Raw genomic sequence first — 26,912 nt, forward strand, 5'->3', positions numbered from 1 at the left:
GGGGTGGGCTGAGGGGAAGGTGAGGGAGCCAGGAGGGGGGAGAACAAGGGAATCCGTGGCTGATATGTAAAACTGAACTGTATTGCAAAATAAAACAAAAAACAAAGAAACCTCTTCTAGTTGTTTGCTAATAGTTTGCTTTTGAATATAAGTTAGAAATCTTTTCTAGATGTTTGCTAAAGTAGTCCTATAGAGTTTGCTTTTGAATATAAGTTAGTTCTGTTAAGAGATTCTTTCTAGATGTTTGCTAATAGAGTTTCCTCTTGAATATAAGTTTGGTAAGTAGTTCTTGTAAGAAAGCTCTTCTAGATAAGTGTTAAAGTTTATAAAATAGTCCTATAGCATTTCCTTTTGAATATAAAGTTTATAAAATAGTTCTATTGAGTTTCCTTTTGACTATGAAGCTGTAAAACAGTTCTATACAGTTTCCTTTTAAACGTGAGTTTGTAAAAAGTATAAATAAGTATATGTTAAATGTGGGTTTGTGAAGGGTATATACGTTGAATGTAGGTCTGTGTAAAGTGTAAATGTTGAATGTAAGTTTGTAAAACATGTAAATGTTAAATGTAAGTTCATACTAGAATTGTTTTTATTACTCCATCAATATCTGTCTAGACAAATTAAGTAACATTAATTTTAAAGGAATATTTTATAAAACTTCAGATATCTTGAACACTTTTTAATGATTACCCAAAATATAATTAACGAAGGTGTCATAATTAGAGGAATTTTTTTGTCTTCTTCCTAGAAGTTTCCACTCCTTCTGTTTGTTTAGAAAGGGGTAGGCCTCCCACAAAGGGATATGCCTCCCACAATTGAGTTAATTTGTAAAAGTGTCCTTATAATGAGCATGCATTTCTGTTTACTTGAGTATGAATAATATTTAGAGATTTGTAGAGTGAGGGTGGAAGTATGGTTGGAGTAGGAAGTAGTAAATTGTATTATGTAGCAGATACAAATCTTTCTTCTTTTGGAAATAGCCATTTTCTTTTCATGTGGCTTATGTTATAAAATACATTATTGTAACAATGATTTTGGGGGCATTGTCTTCATTATCTGATGACTTAATTTTTTTATATGTGTATAATTTTAGAAAGCTTCTAAGTAGCAGATTTGCATATGGCCCTTCAAGTGGGCCTTAGTGTTAGTTGTCTGTCTCTACATTCCCTTCCTTGTCCTTCTCTTCCATCATCCTTCCCAGTTAATCCTTCCACTACAGTCTCTCCATAACCATATATTCTATTTCCCCTTCCTGGAGAGATTCTCTCTTCTCCCCTAGTCCCCTATTAGGCACCTAACCCTGGTTATAGGGATTGTAGCACACATAGAAGGCTTAAAAGGTAGCATTCACATATAAGAGAAAACATATAATATTGTCTTTTTTGGTCTGTATTACCTCACGCAGTGCTTTGTTTTTAGCTCCACTTATCTTCTGGGTATCTTTTTTTTTAATTTAAAATATTTACTTTTTTGAAAATTATATACATGAGTACTGTATTTACATCATTTCCACCCTTTCCTTTTTCAACTCCTCCAATGTTCCTTCCATTCCATCTTACCTCTCAAGTTCATAACATTCTTCTGTAATTATTATTGTTACAATGCATCCATAAATACGTACACATCTATATGCACATATACAACTACTGAGCCCATTTAATTTTGCTCGTATTTACATGTATTTGGAGATAACCACTTGGCATTGGATAGCCTAGCAGGGGACTTGTCCCTGGAGAAGACTGATTCTCCCTCTCTCAGCAGCCATTGATTTCCTGTAGCTCTTCATTTAGGGATGGAGTCTAGTAAAATTTTCTCTGTCTGTGTTGTCATGTCCACAGGTGGTGTCATAATGAAGGTCTGGTTTAGTCAACTATATGATGCTGAGATATCATGAGTGAAGCATCTCTGTCATGTCTAGAAGACACTATTTGGCAGCAGGCATACTGGTCTACTGCCTCTTATAATTTTTTTTTTTAACCTACTCTTTTATGATGTTTCCTGAGCCTTAGGTGTAGAGGTTGCATTGTAATGTACCAACTGGGGTTGGACACCCTGTGGTCACCTAGTCTCTGCTTTTTTTTTTCTCCTCAAATTTTTTGGTGTCTGTTGTAATGTTTCCCTGTTCATCTCTGATCCTGTTAATTTGGGCCTTTATTTCTCTTGGTTGATTGGACTAAGTATCTGTTGATCTTGTTTATCTTTTCAAAGAAACAGCTTTTAGATTCATTGATTCTTTGTATTTTTATTTTGCTTATATTTCATTCCTTTTAAAAATATTTTAAATATAATAATCACTTTATTTTAATGAAACCATAAGTGAAACAATTACACAACTAGATTAATATAGCCACTCAATACCACTCAGTTTCAAACTCCATACATCTCAATGAACTCTTTCAGAGTTAAGAATAGCCATTCTGAAGCTATAGATCTTTGCTTAGGGTTTTACACTTTCCCTATCAATGCAGTTTTATGTACTTATCCCTCTGTCCTCCCATCTCCCTCCCTCTCTCTCCCTCTCTCTCTCTCTCTCTCTCTCTCTCTCTCTCTCTCTCTCTCTCTCTCTCTCTCTCTCTCTCTCTCACACACACACACACACACACACACACATAAACCATGACAAAGTTAAAATTAGAAAAACAATTGGCTTGTATCTTTTTTCAGGACTCGTGTCCTTTATTCACATTCTGTCTTTACTTGTCACCTAACATTACCCTTTGTTGTTATCCTTCCTAAATATTATGCTATGCTTACATGTACATTTATTTAGGTATATAAATGTAATACATTACAGGTAATGGTCTGTGTATGAGGGGAACATGTTTTTTCCCCCTTTCTAACACTGGGTGACTGTCTTAATATTACACATTCTAAGCCCATCCATTTTCTGATTTCATTTTTCTTTAGAACTGAATAATATTTTATTTTATGTATGCACCAGATTTTCATTATCCATTCATCTGTTGCTGAATATCTAAGTTGGTCCCATTTCCTAGCTATGATAAATAGAGCAGCAATAAATATGGATCTGCAAATTTCTCTGTGGTAGGATATGGAGTTTTTTGGATATATGACCAGGAGTAGAATATCTGGGTCATATGGTAGTTCTAATTTACATTTTTTGAGGCACCTCCAAACTAATTTCTATAATAGCTGTACTAATTTGCACCCCTATCAGCAGTGAGTAAGGGTTTCTCTTTATGTTCTCTCCAATATTTGTTTTCAGATTTCTTGATAACTATTCTGATTGGGATCAGGTGGTATCTCAAGGTAGTTTTAAATTTTATTTTACTTACAACTATGTATATTGAACACTTTAAAAATAATTATTTGACATTTGTGTTTCTTTATTTTATTTTTGAAATTTGTTATTCAATTTATTAGTTTATTTGTTGACTGACAATTTAATTTCCTTGGTAATTTCTGCAGTTGTTTGTAAATTCTGAGTATTAACCCTTTACCTCTGTTGTAGCTGGTAAAACTTTTCCCTTCTGTGTGCTATCTGAGTACTTTGCTGATACTTTCCTTTGCTAGGAAGAAACTTCAGTTTTATGTAGTTCCATCTATCGATGTTGGGGGTTAGTTCCTATGCTAATGAAGTTCTGTTCAGAAAGTTGTTGCCTTTCTTAAGTCTTGACAAATAGTCCCTGTTTTCAGCATTTCAGAATTTTATATTTAAAATATTAAAGTTTTTGATCCATTTCAAAATTAGTTTTTGAATAACGTGGACGATATCCATCTTATTTCATTCTTTTGCAGATAGATCTTCAGTTTTGACAGCACTATTTATTAAATAGGCTTTTTTTCCATTTTTTTTTTTTGGCTTCCTTAGGTTAAAAAAAAATTAGGTGCGCATATCTTTGTTTTTTTTTATTATTTATTTATTTTTTTTAATTTTTTTTTTATCTGGATCCTCTATTCTATTCTCTTGGTCTACTTGTCTGTTTTTATGCTGGTACCAGGCTGTATTTATCACTATAGTTTTGTAGTATAATTTAAGATTGGGTATTGTACTATGTCTAGCGTGTGTGTGTGTGTGTGTGTGTGTGTGTGTGTGTGTGTGTGTGTGTTTGTTTCTTCTGAATGCTTTGGCTATTTATGATCTTTTGTGGCTCCATATAAATTCTTAGATTTTTTTCCAGATCTGTGTCATAGGACATCAGGATTTTAGTAGGTATTGCATTAAATCTTTTATTTTGTCAGTACAGCCATTTTCACAACATTAATTCTGCAGATCCAGGGCCATGGAAGATCTTTCCATCATCTACTATTTTCATTTCTCCTTTTTGTTGTCTTGAAGTTTGTACTATAGAGTTCTCGTCTCTTCTTTAGCTAGTTATATTCCTAGGTGCTTAATATTTTTGGAGATATTATGAATGTGATATTTTTCTTAATTTCTTTCTCTGAGAGTACCTTGTTGGTATATATGAAGGCTGCTGTGTTTTTATATTGATTTTGTATCTTGAAACTTTTTTTTTTAGGTCTCAGATTTCATAGGCTCTTTTATGTATAGGCTTATGCCCCTTGCAAATAGGAAGTTTGTCTTCTTCCTTTGAATTTTTGTAACTTCTATATCATTCTCTTGTCTAACTGCTGTGATTAAGACTTTGAAGACATATTAAATAAGAGAGGAGAGAGTAGGCATCCTTGTCTTATTCTTGATTTTAGAAGAAATGCTTTGTTTATCTCAATTTAATTTAATATTGACTATAGAATTATTGAATATGTATCCTTTATTATTTTGTGGTATGCTGCATCTATTCCTAATGTCTCCAGGACTTTTATCATTAAGGTGTATTGAAGTTTGTCAAATACCTTTACAGTAATAATTGAGATGATTGTGTGGTTTCTATTCTTAAATTTGTTTATGATGTATTACATTTATTGATTTATGTATGTTGAGCCAACTCTACCTTTCTGGAATGGACCCCACTTGGTCACAATATATGGGTTTTATAATTTGTTTATGAATTTTGTTAGTATTTTGTTGAGAATTTTATCATCTATGCTCATCAAAGAAATTTTTCTGTAGTTTTTTTTTAAACATCTCAGTCTCAAAGTTCTTAAAAAAAGAAGCATCCAATCCCAAACCCAGTAGACCACAAGAAATAATTAAAAAAAAAACCATTAAGGATGAAATTAATGAAATAGAGACTAAAAGAGCAATACAAAAAAATCAACCAAATATTTGGTTCTTTGAAGAAGTTAATAAGATTAACGAACTCTTAGCCAATCTGAGTAAAAGAAAAAGGGAGAAGACACAAATTAACATAATTACAGATCAAAAGGTCTCATTACAATAGACTCCAATGAAATACAGAGCATTATTAGAGAATACTTTGAAAACTTACACTCTAAAAAACTTGGAAACCTAGAAGAAATAGAAGAATTTCAAAATGTATATCATCTACCAAAATGAAAGCCAGAAGATAAAAAAAAAAGACATAAACAGACTCATTACAAGCAATGAAATGAAAACTAATCAAAAGTCTCCCTCAAAGGAAAGCAGAGGACCAGATGGATTTACTGCTGAGTTCTATCAGACTTCCAAGGAAGACCTCACACCAATTCTTTTTAAATTGCCCTACAAAATAGAAAGTTAAGATTCATTCAACAAAGACAGTATTATTTTGATACCAAAACTGAGTAAAGACACAGCAACAAATAATTCATTAATTTCTGCTGTGATTTTTATAATTTCTGGATTTGGATTTTTTTTAACTTTTATTTTTTTTTATTTAAAAGTTTTTTTTTTCCATTTTACGTACCAACCAGAGTTCCCTCTCCCTACCCTCCTCTGAATATGGGTGACAGTTGTGTGGCTTGGGTAGTTTGTTGGGCCACTGGCAGTGGCACCAGAATTTATCCCTAGTGCATGAACTGGCTTTTTGGAGCCCATTCTCTATGGAGGGACACCTTACTCAGCCTCGACACAGGGGGAGACTTGGTCCTGACTCAACTTGGTTGGTTCTTTTTTCCCCAAACTCTTGAGTTGTATTTTTTCTATTTTTTAAATGGTAGGTAAGTAGATCTATGAATTTACCTCTTAGGACTTCTTTTAATGTGTCCCAGAGGATTTAAACAAATTTATTCTTCAATTTTTTTATTTTCATTTATTCCAGTAATTTTTTTATTTCTTTTTTTATTTGTTTATCATTCATTAGTATGTTGTACAATCTTAATGAGTTCATGTATCTCTTTGAGATTTTTTTTTTGCAGTTGACTTTAAGCTTTATTGCTCTGTGGTCAGATATACACAGATATTTAATTTTTTTCTATAGTCATTGAGATTTGTTTGTGTTCCAAAATGTGGTCTGTTTTAGAAAAGCTGCTGAGTAGAATATATATTCTTTGGTGGAATATTCTGTAGCTATCTGTTAAGTCCATTTGAAGTATGATGTAATTTAATCCCAATGTTTCTCTGTTTATTTTTTGTCTAGATGACCTGACCATTAGAGAAGGTGGAGTATTGAACTCACTTTATTACTGAGTTGGGTTTAGTCTGTGTCAATTAGGTGCACCACAGTTTGCTGTATGTATGTTTAGGACTGTAAGTCTTCTTGGTTTATTATTCCCTGGTTCAGGTTGAAATGCCCCTCTTATCTGTTTGCATTAATTTTTGCTGACACCTGTTTTGTCAGATATTAGGATAGCAATGCTGGCTTCTTCCCAGGTCCTATTTGCTCAGAATACTTTTTTAAAATATTTTTTTATTTTCCTTATCCTTTCACTTTAAGGTTGTGCCTGTCCTTGAAGGTAAAGTGAGATTCTTGTAGACATCAAGAAGATGGCTTTTTTAAAATTAATCTAATCAACTAACCTGTGTCTTTTGACTGGGGAGCTGTAGCCATTAATTTTAAAAATTATTATCAAGAAGGTGGATTTTTTTTATTAATCTAATCAGTCTAGTCAACTAACCTATGTCTTTTGATTGGAGAGCTGAAGCCATTAATTTTAAAATTATTATTGAACGGTGCTTATTGATTACTGTCATTTTTCTTTTTTTCTATTTTTAATTCCTATTTTAAAAAATCATTTTCTTTATTTTTTGAGATTATAATTATATAATTTTCCTCTTCCTCTTCCTCCTTCCAAACCCTTCCATATATTCCTTGTTCTCTTTCAAATTCATTACCTCTTTTTTCATTGTTACATACGTGTGTATACACACACACACACACACACACACACACACACACACACACCTTTTCCAACGTGGCTGGGACTTGGCCTGACTAGCAAGGGAATGGAAAAAGGACAGACACATCGACACCCATATAGAACAGAAAGCTGGGTTCAGGTGGACTCTGTTGGAGCTGCACTTACTACACCTACTACCCAGAACCTCAGCCTGTTATTACATATAGGATGGGGGAGGGGCTAGCTTGTCTTAGTGAGAGGTCTCTATAGGTGAGCAATCTCAGGCTGTAAGTATCCCGGAGGTGGAAGTGACACTTGCTAGTCTTTGTATACACTGGTCAATTATTTGTAAATACTCCTATTTTCACTGGAGGAAGCTTTGCTCTTCTAAGCCTGATCCAAGAAGCCTTTGCCAATTTCCCATGGCTCCAGAGCTTTGTTCCTTGACATGCCCATGTCCATCTTATTAATACATATTCACTTAGGACTTCATCTACTCTTCACATTCATTCAGGGCTTCCTTGGCTTTCCACACTTTTGATCCATTTTGGATTTCATCTTTGTTCATGGTGAGACATAGGAATCGAGTTCCATTCTTCTACATATAGACATCCAGTTTTCCTCAATATCATTGTTGAAAAAATTATCTTTCCTTCAGCTTGTATATTTGGTATCTTTGTAAAAAATCAGGTTAGTGTAGTTGCATGAACTTAAATCTGGATCTTTATTCTGTTCCATTGGTTTATATGTCCATTTTTGTGACAGCACCATGCAGCTTTTATTTCAGTTTCTCTGTACTATAACTTAAGATTGGATATGTAATGTGTCCAGCATTATTATTTTTGCTCAGGATTGCTTTGGATAACCAAGATCTTTTGTATTTCTATATGAATTTTAAGATTTCAAAAAATATTTATATGAGGAATGTCACTGAGATTTTGATTGATATTGCATGGGGTTTATAGATTGCTTTTGGAAAGTCACCCATTTTCACAGTATAGATTTTTTCAATTTAGAGCATGGAAATTCTTTCCATCTTCTAGTGTCTTCCTTAATTTCTTCAGTTCTTTAAAGTTTTCATTGTGGATGGGATTATTTCTCTGATTTTTTTTCAGTTTGTTTGTTATTGTTGTACAGGAAGACTAATTATTTTTTGTTAATTTTGTCTCCTACCCTGTTTCTGAAAGTGTTAATTAGTTCTAGTAGTTTTCTGGTGGGGTCTTTAGAGCATCTTAAGTATAGCATCATATCATCTGCAAACACATACATTGACTTCTTCCTTTCCTATTTGTATCCCCTTCATTTCTTTATCTTGTCTTAATGCTACAACTAAGACTTTGAGCACTTTATGGACTGCAAGTGGAGAGAATGAGAGGCTTTGCTTTATTCCTGACTTTAATGGGAATGCTTGGAGCTTTTCCTCAATTTAGGATAATTTGGCTATGGGTTTGTCATATGGAGCCTTTATCATATCAAGGCACATTCCATCCAAATCTAAACTCTCTAGAACTTTTTTTTTTTTTTTTTTTTTTTTTTTTTTTTTTTTTTTTTTTTTTGGTTTTTCGAGACAGAGTTTCTCTGTGTAGCTTTGCGCTTTTCCTGGATCTCACTCTGTAGACCAGGCTGGCCTCGAACTCACAAAGATCCACCTGTTCTGCCTCCCGAGTGCTGAGATTAAAGGTGTGCGCCACCACCACCCGGCTAGGACTTTTTTTTTTTTTAATTTTTATTTTGCAATACAATTCAGTTCTACACATCAGCCACAGATTCCCTTGTTCTCCCTCCTCCCGCCACCCTCACCTTCCCCCCAGCCCGCCCCCCATTCCAATCTCCTCCAGGGCAAAGCCTTCCCCACAGACTGAGATCAACCTGGTGGACTCAGTCCAGGTAGGTCCAGTCCCCTCCTCCCAGGCCGAGCCAAGCGACCCTGCATGGGCCCCAGGTTTCAAACAGCCCACTCATGCAATGAGCACAGGACCCGGTCCCACTACCTGGATGCCTCCCAAATAGATCAGGCCAATCAACTGTCTCACCCACTCAGAGTGCCTGATCCAGTTGGGCTATTTGTCCCTGTGCTTTATCCAACCTTGGAACTTTTATTATGAAATGATGTTGGATTTTGTTAAAAAGACTTTCTTGCATCTATTGAAATGATTATGTGATTTTTGTCTTTAAGTACATTTCTGTGTTTTATTACATTTATTGATTTGTGTATTTTGAACAACCCCTGCATCTTAGGGATATAGCCAACTTGATAACGGTGAATAATTTTTCCATGTGTGCCTATATTCACATTGCATGTTTTTTGCTAAGAATTTTTGCAACTATGTTCATTAGGGATTTGGTCTGTGGTTTTCTTTGTGTGTGTGTGTGTGTGTGTGTGTTTATTTGGTTTTGGTATTAGAGTAATATACTACTTTGTATAGGAGTTTGGAGTGTTCATTCTGTTGTATGAGTTAATTTGAGTAATATTGGTTGCATTTCTGCTTTGAAACTCTACTAAAATTCTGCTGTGAATCCATCTGGACTTGGGTTATGGGGCATTTTGATAATACTTCAATCTCCTTGCCTGTTAAAAGTCTGTTTAAATGATTGGTTTCACCTTGGTTTAATTCAGGTACCAGATGTTTGTGAAAGAGTATTGACAGGAGTTACTACTTTGGAGATCCGGGAACCCTGCAGAAGAGGGGGAGAAAAGATAGTAGGAGTCAGAGGTGGTGGAGGGCATCAGAAGAACATGACCCACCCAATCAATGAAGCAGGGCTCATATGGGCTAACAGAGACTGAAGGAAGCATCAAGCTTTGGGCCTGCATGGATCTGCACCAGGTTCTCTCTGTGTGTATGTTGTGGCTGTTAGTGTGGGGTTTTAGTGGGACTCCTAACAGTGGGAGCAGGAATAGTTCTGATTCTTTTGCCTACTCCTGGGACTCTTTTCCTCCTATTGGATTGCCGTGTCAGGCCTTGATATGAGGAGTTTTTGCCTTGTCTTACTGTACCTTGTCCTGTTTGACTGACTCCTGCTCTTTTCTGAAGAGGAAATGGAAGGGGAGTGGATATGGGGGAAAGGGGACATGAGGGTATCTAGGAGGAGTGGAGGGAGGGGAAACTGTGGTCAGGATGTATTGTATAAGAGAAGAATCCACTTTCAATAAAAACAAACAAACAAATAAATGAGTTTCACTTTAACTAAATGTTGTCACTTTTTAAATGCTCTGTCCTTTTTGGACTTGTTCACTCATTTTCTGTTATATGGTTATGGGAGTACTATGGAGAAAAGAATTCTGAAATTATTTAACTTCATCTTATTTTATTTATTTATTTTTGTCTATGTATGTGTGTGGGTGAGCATGGACCATGAACATATCTTCTGTGTTTCAAGGACATCAGAGAGCTAGAGGCTTATAAACAATGGTGGTATAGAAAGGAGATTTTCTTCAGAGGGTTAATGAGGAGGAAGAAGAATTTGGACATTATATGGGGCAGAGAGGGTCTTAAGAATCTTTCAAATTAGAATAAAGTCTCTAAAATTACCAGAAAGCATCACAGCATTCTGAGTTAGATTTTAATAATCTGGTTAAGAATTGCGACATAAGAGCATTCACATAAAATAATATTTTAGTGCAGGGGTCATATCTTAATCCTGTTTGAAATCCAGATCCTGCTATTCAGCACTAAGTACAGATTTGTTGAATTACATTTATGATTAACTGGCAGAAATAGAGTTTAAGATTGAATCTCTATGTTTAGAATTTTTAGAAGAAATTATAAATTTATTTTAATAGTAGATGCCAAAGTTTAATCAATTTTTGATAATATATTTAAAATGTTGTTACATTCATTCATTAATTTATCTACTAGAGGTGTGTATGCCATGGTACATGTTGTGGGGTCTGAGGAAATCTTTCAAGAATAGGATTTTATTATTATTTTTTTGAGAATTTCATACATAAGTGCTGTACTTACATCACTTTTACCACATAATCTCCCTCTCTGGCTCTTCTCCTATTCCCCCATTCCCTATCAAATTCTTGACTTCTTCATTAATTATTATCGGCTTACAACCATTTGTAACTTCAGCTTCGAGGGATCTCTTTTTTCTGGCCTCCAGAAGTCAAATTCTTGACTTCTTCCTTAATTATTATCACTACACACACACACACACACACACACACACACACACCACATACCACACACCACACACACACACACACACACACACACACACACACACACCACACCACACACACACACACACACCACACACCACACACACACACACACACACACACACACACAAACGCACACGCACACGCACACGCACACAACACACACACTCACATGAGTGGACTTTGTGACCAGTGTTTGCAGGCATGGTGGGTGGTCAAAGTCCGATAGATGATATCAAGGCCAAAAGGAGCATATTTAATTAAGTCTCAGGTTTGTGGGTAGTTTCAGATTGCCATTTTGTCTGTTTGTCTCCATGTATATCAAGTTGTGCAAATGTCCTAGAATTATCAGAGGAGTAGTAAAAGTTCAGTAAAAAATAGTAAATATCAAACAATGAAATACAGCAAATTAATTACTAAAGACTAATAGTTAATTTGTTTTGCTATTGAGTACATCATTCTAATATTCTTAACTTCATTACTAGTATCAATTTGATTTTCTCTTTAACTAGAAGATGGCACCAGAAAGAAAAGGGTTTTTTTTTTCCTTCCTTTCCTGGGCTGGTCATCATGAGCATTACCAGATTCAGGAACTTAAGAGACATTTAAAAAACCTCATTATTTGCTTAGGTCAAGAGTCCCATACACTGTCCACTGAGCTGTATAGCTCTTTATTTGATCACAGCCTTCATGCATCACTTCTGGTGTTGTGTACTCATTGAAGAGGAACAGAGTCAAAATCAAAGTAGACTTAACAAAGAATTTCGGCAGTTACTTTGGGAATATGCAGAAGACCATAGTCTGCCCTCAGATGCACACCCAGAATTTCCATTGACGTCAGTACTTTCTGCTCACACGTATCCAAGGTCTGGCTCTGGCCCTTAGATATTAAACTAAAAAATTCCCTGTGTGGGGACGCCAGAAAGCATCACAGATCAGCTGAGAGGGACAAACTATTAACTAGGAAAGGGAGGCTTTTCTGCAGTAATTCCAACCCTGATAAATTAAAATGGCCCAGGGACACAAACTATAAGCCCTGACCATTACTCTTCAAATTTACAAATATGATCTGCAAATGTGTTTTCAAGAATGTACATGCTTTTTCAAGCATGAAGGAGGTGGTTCCAGTGCTTTTTTTCAGCCTTTGCTCATTGTACACATTTAAATGTAAAGAAATAAAATTCTAAGCTCTGATATTCTAAGATTACTTTCATTTTTATAATTTTTGATAATACAGAGTAAACCATAATTCTTTAAACTAGTATAACTTTTCATTTATTAGATGTGCTTTCCATGATGGAAGTATCTGGAGTTAAAGAATTGCTAGGAATTCTTTCCTTTTTTTTTCCGAAATTGATATGCTAGCTGTGCAGACTCTCCCAAACTCACATTCTCTTGTCTAAACCTCCTCAATGCCTAGGCTACAGAGATGCTCAGTCTCCCTTCTTCCAACTATTAGGATTTTGGTTTTTTTTTGATTAAACAAATGAGAAGATCTGACTTGGGGGTTAGATAGAGATGTTGCTAATCCTCAGGAAGAGAGAAATAGTAAATAAGAATGTCACAAAATGTAGGAATGAAAGATGAGATTACGATATTTTTTCCTTCTAGAAATATGACTTGAATATATATAGAGACATCATTTAAACATTTTTGATGGAAGTACTCTTCTATATCTTCATATTTAGTATGTGTAAGGCTGACTCATGTCATTTCCCCAAACCTTCTATTCTATTAAAGAAACATTTGCTCTATTTCTGCGGTAGTCTAGTTCTAGAGATGGCACTCTGGGTTGAAAATCCAGTCCCACATAGGCAAGTGCTCAATATTTGTTGAAGGACAGACATACTATACTGTACTGTACTATACTATCATAGAATATTACTATGCTATCCACAGAGGATAGACTATGGTAATCTCTCTTTCTCCCTCCCTCTTTCTCTCTCTTTTCCCCCTCCCTCCCTCCTTCCTTCTGTCTCTCTTTCTTCCTCCCTTCCTTTCTCCCTCCCTCCCTCCATCTCTCTTTCTCTCTCCCTCCTTCCTTCTGTCTCCCCCTCACACACATATTTCTGGAAGATAAGAAGTTGAGAGAAATCTCAGATTTGTCTTCTATTTTTAGAAAGGCCTCAAGTAACCCAGACCATCTGTGATACACTTTCAAAATGAATGTGGCTTTGACTGGTAACAGAGGTGTATGGGGGCAGGATAATGAGAATAATAATCCAGGTAGAGTGATATCTGTGAACAGAGAACTAGGCAAGTGTTTGACGTGGATACTAGGGAGCAATGAGGTATCTAGTGTGTTAGAACACAAGGTGCATTGAATGCAGCTGGGACCAACTTTGAGTCCTTGAGTACCAAATTTTGGATTTTGCTTTGAAAACACTTGACATTTGTGAGTGTTTTTGGTTATCTTCAATTCATCAGGATAAAATTCCAGTCATTTCTTTAATATTAACATCACAAATAGATGATAAACTTCTGATGCCTAGGGTGTGTGTATATGCATGTGTGGGAGAGGGTTTCTGGGAATTGAGCCTGGAACTCCCACATGCTAGGTAAGCACTCTACCACAGGGCTATATTCCCATCCTTAGCTGCATGCCTCGCTTTATTCTTTCATGTAATACTTCTAATAAATATGATTCTCTTCAGGAATGCTTTGATACTGCACATGTAGATTGATCATCTCCTGTGATGGCCATTGGAAGGGATTCAAGTGAAAAATCAATGATAGAAAATCTTTGGATGACACACAAAACAGAAAGAGCTTCTAGGTTCTTCTTGGAGTTTTCCACTACTTAAAAAACATGAGGTGGCGTTTGTTTCTAGAACAGCCATACATTTAGCTCCAGCATGGCAGTCTGTGGTGCTGAATTAGAAACTTGAGTCTTGGTATTAACCACAAATATATAGGCTTAGACAAATATTCTTGGACAAATGATTTTGAGATAAGATTTCGCTATAGCCCTGGCTGTCTTGGAACTAGCTCTGTAGACCAGACTAGTCTCGAACTCAGAGATCTGCCTGCCTTTGCCTCCTGAGTGCTGGGATTAAAGTGCTGTGCCGTTCCACCTGGCTTGACAAATGATTTCTTTAGACTTCATTTTCTTGGTTCTAAAATGAAGAGTTGGTATAAATAAACCTCAGGTTCCTTTCCTTATCAAGACTGAGCTTGCATGGCCACATCTAGTAGGAGTGTCCTTTTGGTTCCTTTGCTGTTGCTGGGTGGAGGTAGAGCAGTGGACTTCACTGAGGATGCATGTGGAGACTGCTGTGTCTGCCTTGTCACCCTTCCTTTTCCTGCCTTGAAGCACATGGACAGGCCAAGTAAAGGGTGACAGAGAAGAACAGTGGTACAATTGAAGGGAATGCTCTAAGAGGTTGGCAGGAAACTGCTAGTTAGAAGTATCCTTTGAGTCAAGAAAGGGAGAATTATAAAATAGGAAGAGCTCATCTTCCTCATTGTGAAGTTTGTTGCTTTTGAAAGTGCGTTATCTGCTAAGCACAGTGTCTACTGAGGCAATTGATATATTGGTTTGTCTACAGTTTCTACTCTAAGTTTTTAAAGATGCAATTGCTGTTTGCTAGCACTCCAAAGCATGCTTCATAACAGGTCCTGCTGCTCATCTGACTAGGTTTTAGTTTCTGCTTTTTAGATTTTTTTCTTAAAGAATTAAAATTTAAGCCATTGGCCTTGTGCAAGTCAGTTTCAAACAGGCAGAGCTGATCCTCATAGTAAAAAGTAGTTCTCAGTGTGATTCAGCACTCATGTTTGTGGAAGCATCTAAATGAAAGCAATCCTTTCAATGTGAGGGAAGGCCCCGACTCTGAAAATCCGGATTTTCCTTTCAGGAGCTTTGGCTTACCTAGGAAAGGATGAGCCACTCTGTGGGGGCTGGGGGTGGGGATGGGGTGGGGTGGGAAGGTTGTATGTGTGTGAAAGGGACAAAGCATAGACAAAGGGCTTCTCTGCATTTTAGTTTCCCCCAGCGTTTTCCTTAGTGAGGAAAATCCTGAAATCATTGTTTTGTCTTTAGTTTTCTGGAATTCCAAGTATGGACTTCAGCGCCCTTAAATGCACTGGTTACCAAGAAAAGCAAATGTTTCTCTGTGGCATTCTGTTGACATTCTGAAGCATTACTCTGCTTAGCATTTATTTCAGGCTGGGGAAGAATTGTGTTTTATGGTCTTCACTGCAAAGGGCACAAGCCAAATAAATTTGGACTTCTGACCTGGCTGTAAATGGCAGCCTTTTCCCAATAGCTGGTGGTATTTTTCATTTCATGTTTAAAAGGGGGGTAATTAGGGTTTTTCTTTTGGTGGGAAACCTTGAGTGATTACTTGAAAACAAACAAAAAAAACCAAAAATCTTTCATATAGCCCCACAAGGCTTTGTGGGTCTTTTGTTCAAACTCTTTAATGAACAATGTTCTTAGGCTCATAGGCATTTTCATTCTGTGTGCTGCAGTTTTTGTTTTTCATAAAATGTATTAGTTATTCTAAAATACCTTATTACATTTTTTTTTTTTTTTGAGATAGGGTTTCTCTCTATGTAGTTTTGGTGCCTGTCCTGGAACTCGCTCTGTAGCCCAGGCTGGCCTTGAACTCACAGAGATCTGTCTGGCTCCCGAGTGCTGGGATTAAAGGCTGCACCACCACCGCCAGGCCCTTATTACTTTATTAGCTTTTAAAGTTAGTACACATGCGGCTGGAGAGATGGCACAGCAGTCAGTAACACTGGGTGTGCTTCCAAAGGACCTAGAATTGCTCCCAGCCGCGCATGGCAGCTACAACCATCTGTAATTCAGTGGGCTATGACACCCTCTTTGGGACTCTGTGGGCACCAGGCATACATGTGGTTTATAGACTTACATGTAGCCAAAACCACCTGGACACTTGAAATAGAAAAAAAAGTTGTAAAGTTGGTACAGAATGCCATTATGGCATGTCTGTACACATTTAAAAATGCATCCCTCCCTCTTATCACTTCCTTCTTCATCCCCCATGTCTTTACTGTTGGCTCTGCTCTGCAGTAGCGCCTCCTGCTGCTTTTATGTCACACGGACTCCATTATCCTTTCTTTCCCTTCCTCCCCTCTTAAGAATTCTTCTTTCCCTTTATACTCACACCACACGTGTATGCACACACACACACACACACACACACACACACACACACACACACACACAGAAAGAGAGAGAGAGAGAGAGAGAGAGAGAGAGAGAGAGAGAGAGAGAGAGAGAGAGAGAAAGAGAGAGAGAGATTAAAATCTAGAATCTGCATATGAGAGAACATGTGGCATTTGTCTTTCTGAGTCTGGCATATCCTGCTTAACAAAATTTCCATTCCCATTCATTTTTCTGTAAATCTCGTGATATTATTTTGCTTTATAGATGAATAGAATTCTATTGTATATATGTGCCATATTGTCTTTATCTGTTGTCTGTTGCTGGGCATCTAAGCTAGCTCTGTTTCTTAGCTATTATGAATAGTACAGCAATAAACATGGATGCACAGGTATCTCTGTGATAGAACTAAAGAATTCTTTAAGTACTCAGGAGTGCTGTACAACTACCATATATTGGTTCTATTTTAGTTTTTTTGAGGAACCTCCATACTGGTTTCCATAGTGGCTGTACAAATTTACATTCCCACCAATAGTTGATAAGGACTCATCTTTCCCCATACCCTTGCCAACATCTCTCATTTGTTTTTTAGATGTTAGCCATTCTTACTAGGATTAGGTGGAATCCCAAAGTAGTTTTAGTTTGCATTTTTCTAGTGCCTAAGGATCTTGAATACTCTTTCAAATGTTTATTGGCCACTTACGTTTCTTTTTTAAATAACTGTCTATTCAGTTCAGTAGTTTATGTGTTGATTTGGAGACTTTTGTGTTTAATTTTTACAGTTTTCATAAGTTCTGCGTATTAACACCTTGTCTGATGTGTAGCTAAGAAAGCTTTCCCTCCCATTCTATAAGCCATCTCTTCACTCAAGTGGTTGTTCCTTTACCCAGTGGATACTTTTAAATATCATGAAATCTCATTAGCCCATTCCTGGGGTTATTTACAGTCTATTGGAGCCATTTGAAGAAAATTCTTGCCTATGTCTAGGTCTTGAAAGTATTTTTTTCTCTAATAGTTTCAATCTTTATATTATAATCTTTGATACATTTAAAATAGATTGTTAATGAGACATATGGATGAAATCTCGTTCTTCTGTATGTGGATTGCAAGTTTTGTGCCATTTGTTGAAGAGGTTTTATCCTAATGAATTTTTTGAGATGTATGTTAAAAATGGGGTGACTACCGCTTTGTTGGATTCATTTCTGTCTTTGGTATTCTATCCCATGACTCTCCATGTATGTTTTTATGCTAGCACCATGCTATCTTTGTTGCTGTGGCTTTGTTTTTTCATGGTCTTTTGTGTTTCCTTTGAATTTTAGGATAAAAATATTTTAAAAAATATTTCTTTATTGAGATTAGGCTCCACAGTGGATACTTCTACGAAATACTCCTACACCTAAGGCTCAGGGAACATTGTGAAAGAGGGGTGGGAAGATCGTAACAGCCAGAAGATCAAGGAGTTCACTGTAAGATTGGGTCCCCTGGGAGTGCCAGAAGCTACATCCATAAAGCCTTACCAACATGATTTCCCAAATATCAGCTCAACAAAGGTGATGCCAATGGACATATCAAAATGCATGGGGAAAAGCCCACAAGGTTTCAACCCTACACGAAAAACTGGGAGACTGAAGAAAGCTGGGAGTGGGAGAGGTGGTCTTTCTCAGGGAAGAGCATACTAACTGTTCAGTGCCAGTGCTCAGCCCTGAAAACATACATATAAGTATGAAAACATACATCTAAATTGACCGAGCAGGCTGTTTAAGATTATGTATGTATATGCACATATGCATGCAATAACAGTGAAAAAGGAGACCATGGATTTGAAAGAGGGTATAGAGGGATATATGGGAGGCTTTGGAGGGAGAAAAGTGAAGGGAGGAGTTTTGTAATTATATTATAATCTCAAAAATATTTATTTTTATTTTACGTGTAGAAATGATTTATCTTTATGTATGTATGTATGTGTACCATGTGCATAGTTGGTGCCTTTGTTGGCCAGAAGAGGGCACTGGATCTCCTGGAATTGAGGGTACAGTTATGAGCCACCATGTGGTTCTTGGGAACAGAACCTGGGTCTTTTGCAAGAGCAGTAAAGCACTCTTAGTCTCTCTCCAGCCCCCCAGACATTTTTTTTTTTCTATGAAGATTATCATTGGGATTTTCATGGAGATGTGTGTAATCTGTAGGCTGCTTTCAGTAGTATATTTATTTTTAAATATTCTGCAAATCCAGAAGCCTGGAAAGTCTTTCATCAATGCCTGAAAATTTTTAGTTGTAGGATCTTTTATTTCCATAGTTAGATTTATTCATAGATATTTTATTTTATTTGAAACTATTGTGATTGGACTATTTTTCCTAATTTCTTTCTTGACAAGTTTGTTATATTTTATTTTAATTACTTTTTTTGATAATTTTATGTGTTACATATTTGTATCACTTCAACACTTCAACCCCCTCCTCCTTGCTGAAACTTCTCCCATGCATCCCTTCTCTCAAATTCATGACCTTTTCTTCTTTAATTAATTTAGAAGTTAATTCTTCTCTAATTTGTTTTATACACCCCCCACACACTTAAATGTAGCCTCTGAGTCTGTTTACTGTTGTTAAAGTTTGTCAATCTTATTTACCTTTTCAAAGAATCAACTTATTGATTATATTGGCCTCCATTTATTAATTTCTTTTCTATTCTAGTCTTCAGTATTTCTTACTGTCTAATACAGTTAAGTTTGGCTTCTTTTTTTTTTTGTAACTTTGAGGTATCTTAGGTTGTTTGAGATCTCTTTAACTTTCTTTGTAAGTGCTTAGCTATACACTTCTTTTCTTAAAACCTTTTTGGCTGTATCCTAGAGGTTCTGGAAGGTTATGCTAGCATGTGCTAGCATTTTCATTTGATTCTAGGGATCTTTTAATTTCCTCCTTGATTTCTTCTTCTTTTTTTTCTTTTTTTTATGGCTTCTGAATCTTCTTTATTAATTATAAAGTCAATCAGATGGTACTATTGAGTATAAACAGTTGGATAAACTATACAGCAGGTTAACAACCAGTTGTTCAAATTCTCAGAACACCACTGATCTAGCATATATCACATGTTTTATGATAACAGCTTTAATTTATATTAGGAGTATAGGAAATAATTTGATATTAATAATACGAGCATATAAAGTAATGGATCAATGTATTTCCAAGCCTCAGGACATAATTTGATTTATTTTATTTCATATAATTATCAATATATATATATATATGAATCTATCTATCCTTTCCTATTTTCCAAAACACAAAATAAAACAAAAGTTTACCATTTTCCAGAGCATAAATAATCCATTGTCAGAGAATATAGTATTGGAATAGAAATCAAAACCTCATTAACATTAAGTTTTGTTGCAATTCTTTTATCAAATGCTAGTTATGCATAAGAATTCAAAATACACTTTGTATTACTCGTACATAGCAACTGTGCCTTAAACCATACTGACCATTTAAAAGGTACAACACATTTTTTTTTTCAGAATCAGAGATCATAAATGATTTTGGAGATAGAAATTATGAGGTCAAATAAGTGTTTTAGGTTGGGTTCTTTCATTGCTCTTTTAGTTCACATTTGTACAGTACAACCACCTTCAAGTTATAGCACAGGGTTTCTTGAGAGGCATTCAGCAGGGGTGATTTATTCTTAAGAATTTTACTCTTAAATTGCACAATCACTATGTCATTTCATACAACTCATTAATCTGGTCATAACGTTGTAAAGGAGCCTGGAGCAGGCATCCTGTAACTGTATTATGTATCAGGTAAATCACAATATAGTCTATTACTAAGATGCTGGAAGTAAAATATCCAGACAAAAAACTACCTTTGTCATAAGTGAACTTTTTTCTTCTTTATTAAGAAATTTTTTATTCATTTTACATACCAACCACAGATCTCCCTCTCATCCTTCCTCCCACTCCCCTCCAGCTGTCCCCACAAATAAACCCCTATCCCCTCCTCCAAAAAGGTAAGGCCTCCTATGGGGAGTCAGCAGAGCCTAGTACATTAAGTTGAGGCAGGTCCAAGTTCCTCCCCCATGCATCAAGGCTGTGCAAGGTGTCCTACCATAGGTATTCGGCTCCAAAAAGCCCACTCATGTACCAGGGATAGATCCTGATCCCACTGCCAGTGGCCCCTTAAACAGACCAAGCTACACAATTATCTTGATTATGTAGAAGGCCTAGTCTAGTCCCATGCAGGCTCCACAGCCGTTGATCTGAAGTTTGAGTTCCCACTAGCTTGGTTGGGTTGTCTCTGTAGATTTCCCCATCATGATCTTGATGCCCCTAGCTCATAGAATCCCTCTTCCCTCTCTTCAACTGGACTCCTGGAGCTCAGCCTGGTGCTTGGCTGTGGATCTCTGCATCTGCTTCCATCAGTTACCGGATGAAGGCTCTATGATGACAGTTAGGGTAGTCACCAATCTGATTACTGGGGTAGGCCAGCTTTGTCATCCTCTCCACTATTGCTAGTAGTCTGAGCGGGAGTCATCCTAGTGGATTACTGGGAACTTCCCTAGCACTAGGTTTCTCTCTATCCCCATGATGTCTCCCTCCTCCTTGATTCCTTCAGTGACTCAGTGTTCATTCAAAACTGTTTTGTTCACTCTCTAAATGTTTATATAGTTTTCTTCATGTTTATTTTTAGTTTTATCCCAATGTGGTCTGATAATAGGACTTACTTTAATTCTTTTGTATTTGTTTCTTTTTATCCCTTTCATTGAAAATAGATTTTTTTTACATAATATATCTTGATTATGTTTTTTTCTCCCTCTACTCCTTTCACTTCCTTCCCACCTCTCCAGGTCCACTCCCTTTCTGTCTCTCGTTAGAAAACAAACAGGCTTCTAAGGGATAGTAATAATATAGAGGAAAATATAATAAACTGTAATAAAATTAAGACAAAAACTAACTCATTGGAATTGGACAAGACATAAACAGAAGAAGAAGAGCCCAAGAGACACAAAGGCACAAAGAAACAGAGACTCATTCATTCTCTTCTATCAGGTTCAATGGATCTGGTTTTATGTTGAAGTCTTTGATCCATTTGGAGTTGAGTTTTTGGTAGGGTGTAAAATAGAAACAGAAAGAACATTGCCCAATTCATTTTATGAGGCCACAGTTATTGTGATACCCAAAGCACATAAAGATCCAACAAAGAAAGAATTACACACCAATTTCCTTTATAAATATAGATGCAAAAAATTCTCAATAAAATATTTTCAAACCAAATCCAAGAAAACATCAAAAAGATCATCCACCATGATAAAGTAAGTTTCATACCAGAGTTGTAATGATGGTTTAACATATGTTAATTGATAAATATATCCACCATATAAACAAACTGAAAGAAAAAAATCACATGATCATCTCATTAGATTCAGACAAGGCCATTGACAAAATCCAACATCCTTTCATGGTAAAAGTCCTGGAGAGACTAAGGATATAATGTAATAAAGGCAGTTAACAGCAAGCCCATAGCCAATATCAAAGCAATTCTGCTAAAATCAGGAACAAGACTAGGTTGTCTACTCTCTCCATACCTATTCAATATAGTACTTGAAGTCTTGGATAGAGCAATAAAACAGCTTAAAGAGATCGAGGGGATACAAATTGGAAAGGAAGAAGTCAAAGTATCTTTATTTTGCAGATGATGTGATAGTATACATAAATGACCCTAATAATTCCCCTGGGGAAATATTATAATATTACTCAGTTAATATTTTTTCCTTCTTGGGTCTCTGAGTTGAAGATTAGATAGTTATAGTTAAAGTTTTCCTTGTTAACAAATTCACAACAGAAACTCACTAAAGAGGTGTAAAGTGTTAAAGTTTGAAAGACATCAAAAGATAGTTTTCAATTGGTAATACAAGTTAGGATAGAAAGTGAATTAGGTACATTTTGGACTCACCAAAATAGGATAAATAATAGAGTATTTTCTCTGAATTTGTCAAATGCAAATGTACTGGACATTGTTAATGTAATTCTTTACTGTATATATTGTATATACTTACTGTACTTACTATATGAAGTTTTTCTTATATTAGTTATAACCTTCTTTTATTATTTTAGACAAAAAAGGGAAAATGTGGTGTATCCTAACAAACTTGCTTGGGTTTCAGAGGACAGAGCCAGCTACCAGATTAGACATAGAGACCAGACAGTGGTGGCACACACACTTACCCTATCACTGGGGAGGCAGAGATCCGTCTGGATCTCTGTGAGTTCAAGGCCATACTGGGAACAGAACCAGACATGGTGGCACACACTTTTAATCCCATTACTTGAGATCTCATGTCTTTGCTTAGGAAGGACACATGCCTTTAATACCAGGAAGTAATGTGGCAGGGCACAGAAAGGTGTATAAGGGATGGGGAAACAGGAAGTCTCGCTCTTGTGGCTGAGGATTTCGTAGAGGTAAGAATATTTCTGGCTTGCTCTGTTTCTCTGATCTTTCAGCTTTCAATTCAATATGGCTTTTTTTTTTAAATAATAAGACCTTTTAAGATTCATGTTACACCACTTTCTGCTGAAATTCTCCAATCTGAGATCCCCTGCCTGTAAGCTACAGTTTCATCTCCAGTGTCTGAGGGATTGTTGTTTCTACTTGGGGCTTTCTGTGACTGTTGTAACTTTCTGTGACTTGAGTCTGTGAAGATATTGAAGGCCCAGCCACATGTGTTTAGCTTTATTACTGGGATGTCTCTTCCTGGTTGTGCCCATCAGTGAGACTGTGTCAAGTTCATCAGGGGACTTCTCATGTTCCCCTGTTGTCACTTGTGCAGGCAGTGGTGAGGATGATTCTTTCTCAGGCTATTAACTCCAGAGTATCTGTTGGGAATCACAGTTTCAGATTCTCAGTTTAGATTTCTGCTCTCATCCCCACAGACTGTAATACTTGTTTCTCTGCTTGTGGTATACTTAAGACATTTCTGCAGCCTGGTCAGTTTCTCTCCAGCACACTGTGCTTGTGATACAGGGAAGAAAAATACCTCCTCGGTAGCCACCACTGACTCCATCCCAGTATGAGCAGCATAGTATGGCTGGGTGCAGGATGTGGTGGCTGCTCCTGGATTCTTCTTGCAGACATCTCATCTAGGCATAGCTCTTCTGTCTTTGGCTTTCTTTTATCAGAATAGATTTGTTGCTTTTTGTTTGTTTGCTTTTTTTTTCATTTCCATTCTTTTGCCTGGCTACACAGAAGATACTTCTAACTCCCCATCTCTCCTAGGACCGCACAGTATCTTCTGTAACTTTTGTTCTACTTTCTTTCATGAGATATATATTTAATTATTTACCCCTGGAGCATTATTATTGGAGAAAAGGGAATTCAGAATCTCTTTCAACAAATATTTCTTCCATAGAAAAATAAATAAAAATAGTTGAAGGGTGATATAAAATTTGTCTTATTCAAAACCAAGACTCCTGCTCTTTACTCTTTTCTCTTTAATCCTTTAAGCTTGGGCAGGAAGTTTGGGGTTTCATGTCACATAAAAGAGAAATAAAGAGATGAAATATACAAAAGCTCATTGCAAATTGTGAAGTACCCTCTAAATATAAGATCTCATTAAAAAATAAAAGGGATTGAGGTTTAAAAAGATCCCCTGTACATATTATATCATTTATTTTAGGTACTTGCCAACACCCTATTTTCATAGATAATTTTTATTAAAAACTTTATAAAATAGTGACCATGAGATATATAATTTACTCTTGTCTCTGGTCAGAAATGTACTTAAAGCATTTTAGAAATATAGATATTCCTTTTATGGAAATCTATAGAGTAGGAGAATATATTTCTCTTCTGGCAGCCTTTGCCAGTTTTCATATTTTTGAGAAGGGAATTCTGATTTTTGATCTAAGGTATTCTTGCCATAATTGATGGTTCTTCCTTTTGCCATATTCTCATGACTTTTACAATATTTATAGAATATTCCTTTAAATTCTGGAAGTCTCAGCCTTGTTAGAAGATTTCCCATGTGGTATATATTTCTTAAAACATAATTCTTAAAACAATTATTCCTCCAGGAATCTTTAGTCTCAAACCCATATTGATTGTAGAGCAAAAAATAAAGATCTCTAGTTAAAAGCTTGCTGAGTGCCATGAGGTGCATTTGCATCTTTTCATTATTCATTTTTTAATAGCATAATTCTTTATAGATTTTTTTGGGAATTTCACATCATGCTCACCTTCCAGTCCCTCCATATCCTCCCTTCATCCCTGTAGCATCCCCCTAAAAAAAACCCCAAGTCAATTAAAAACAAAACAAACAAACAAAAAACCACCTAGCTCCTCTGTCTTTCCAACACCTATTCATTCATCCTAGTGACACTGGGTGCTGCAGTGTGTTACACAGTATACTTTTTTGTCTGATCATCCCCATCCACATATGTTTATTACAGTAAGTCATCGGTCTGGTTCAAGGCTGTGGTGATATTTTATCTGTATACCCCAATAAAGTTTATCTGAGGATCAGGGGAAAAAGCCAGCCACTATAGTAAACATAGAAGTCAGGCAATGGTAGCACATGCCTTTAATCCTATCACTGGGAAAGCAGAAATTCCTCTGGATCTCTATGAGTTCGAGGCCACACTGGGAACAGAGCCAGGCATGGTGGTACATACCTTTAATCCCAGCACTAACCGTAAAGGTCTGGAGGTCTGTACAGACAGACAGGAAGTGACAGAGCTGGGCAGGAAAAGGAAGTGATGTAGCTGGGCAAAAAGAGTAAATGAGATGGCAGAACAGAAAGGCATTGGGCGTGGGTATACAGAAAGTTGGTCTCTTTGGCGGAGGATCTCCAAGCGGTAAGAACGTGGCTGGCTTCTTTCTGTTTTTCTGATCTCTCAGCTTTTTACTCCAATATCTGGCTCTAGGTTTATTTATTTATTTATTTATTTATTTATTTATTTATTTATTTATTTATTAATAAGACCGTTTAGCAGTTCGTCTACACGCACCATCATCACTGGACCCTCACCAAAACTTCTCTCAGATACCCTATGGTTGCCCAAGTTATGTAGATCTTGCAGTATTGTACTGCAGGACCAGTACCTTAATGCACTGCAGCAGTTCTTAGATAGGGTAGATGATAGCTGAGCTGGTTGGTCTTGGCCAGTGAGGGGTAGAGTCAAGTCAGCACCTTCCTCAGATTTCAATGTATGGTTCCTATGACCCTCTATGGCAACATGGGCCATGTATATCATCATAGATCCCATCTGCAGCAGGACCACAGACCCAGACATGGCCCTCAGCAGTACCTCCGGGCTGGATGTCACCATGGCCCCAGTGGCAGCACAGGCCACCTAGATCAACCTGGCCCCAGTGGTGGCATGGCCTTTAGACACCAACATGGCCACAGATTGCAGCCCAGACCCCAGACATCTTTGTGGTCTTTGGTGGCACCATGGGCCAGGGCATTAACACAGAGCCCAACTGTGGTAGGACCACAGACCTAGACATGGTCCTCATCAGCAGCCCGTGTGTCTTTATCTTGGGTCTAAATAGGTTTGGACAACTTGAGATCCTGTCTCAAAAATAAAAGTTTAAAAGCAGGGAGGGCTGAAAAGAAAAGAAACTGGCTTGTTTTATTTTTTCATTCTTTCGATAAATATTTTTAATTATAAGTCATAGGCTAATATAAGGAAGGAAAAAGAGGAAGAAGGACTATGTCAGGGTCTTTGATTTCTCATGCTTCTTGGAATATTAGTCCTTTCTGTATTCAAAGAAAAATCTGAGCTGAGTGGATGCTCTGTCTAGAGAAAGCTATTAGTACTCACTTGGTCACAGATGTGAACATCTTGGACTTGCTTTGAGTCTTACTGAACTTCCTCATATTATGCAGCCTTTGGGATTATGTGCTTACAGAGCATCATGAAGTTGTATGTGGAAGAGGTGGCAAGGAATGGTAGAAGGTATATATATATATCCCTATTACATTACTCATCTACTCATATTTAGGTTCTGTTTCTCCGTTAGACCTCACTTACAAAACAAATATAAATTTGTTTTGTACCATTTAATACCAATGCCTTGTGTATAAGGTAAGTATATTGTAGAAACTGCACAGTTAGTCTATCATTTGTTATATACTAATGGGGCAGTGAGAAACCATGGAAGACATGTACATTCTTATGTCCCATTAGACTTCACTTAAAAATACAGGTTACAAGATAAAAGGATTATGAACTTAAAGGTGGATTTAATAGAGAATCAAATCAAACATGGACTACTGCATGATGGCACAAGTTGCACATTTATGAAGTCTGTCTTAGTTTTTCCATTCTTATTTGGTGTTCAGGATAGGAATACTGAAGTTTGGAACTCAGGTAGGCTGTTGAATAGGATACCTACACTTGGTTTTTCAATGAGCCTTGGGGCTTTTCCAGTGTGGTAGTTGGGTTCCAAATTGTAGATTCTTTATAGAGACCTCCCAAGAGCAAGAAA

At 36.6% G+C, this 26,912-nt stretch overlaps 1 protein-coding gene and 1 long non-coding RNA gene across 3 annotated transcripts in view; one reads left to right on the top strand and one right to left on the bottom strand.

Moving 5' to 3' along the window:
- Positions 1-1,785, bottom strand: part of LOC131906945 (uncharacterized) — a 37,138-nt gene extending 35,353 nt beyond the window's left edge. Inside the window, exon 1 of one of the 2 annotated variants that reach the window (XR_009378246.1) lies at positions 1,677-1,785. This is a non-coding gene — a long non-coding RNA (uncharacterized LOC131906945). Of the gene's footprint in view, positions 1-1,559 lie in introns of both variants that reach the window. The other variant, XR_009378244.1, reaches the window with a different exon arrangement.
- Positions 1-26,912, top strand: part of Hpse2 (heparanase 2 (inactive)) — a 681,933-nt gene that overhangs the window by 152,314 nt on the left and 502,707 nt on the right. The window lies entirely within an intron of this gene.

The sequence above is a fragment of the Peromyscus eremicus genome, chromosome 1 (genome assembly GCF_949786415.1).
Source record: "Peromyscus eremicus chromosome 1, PerEre_H2_v1, whole genome shotgun sequence".
NCBI lineage: Eukaryota > Metazoa > Chordata > Mammalia > Rodentia > Cricetidae > Peromyscus > Peromyscus eremicus.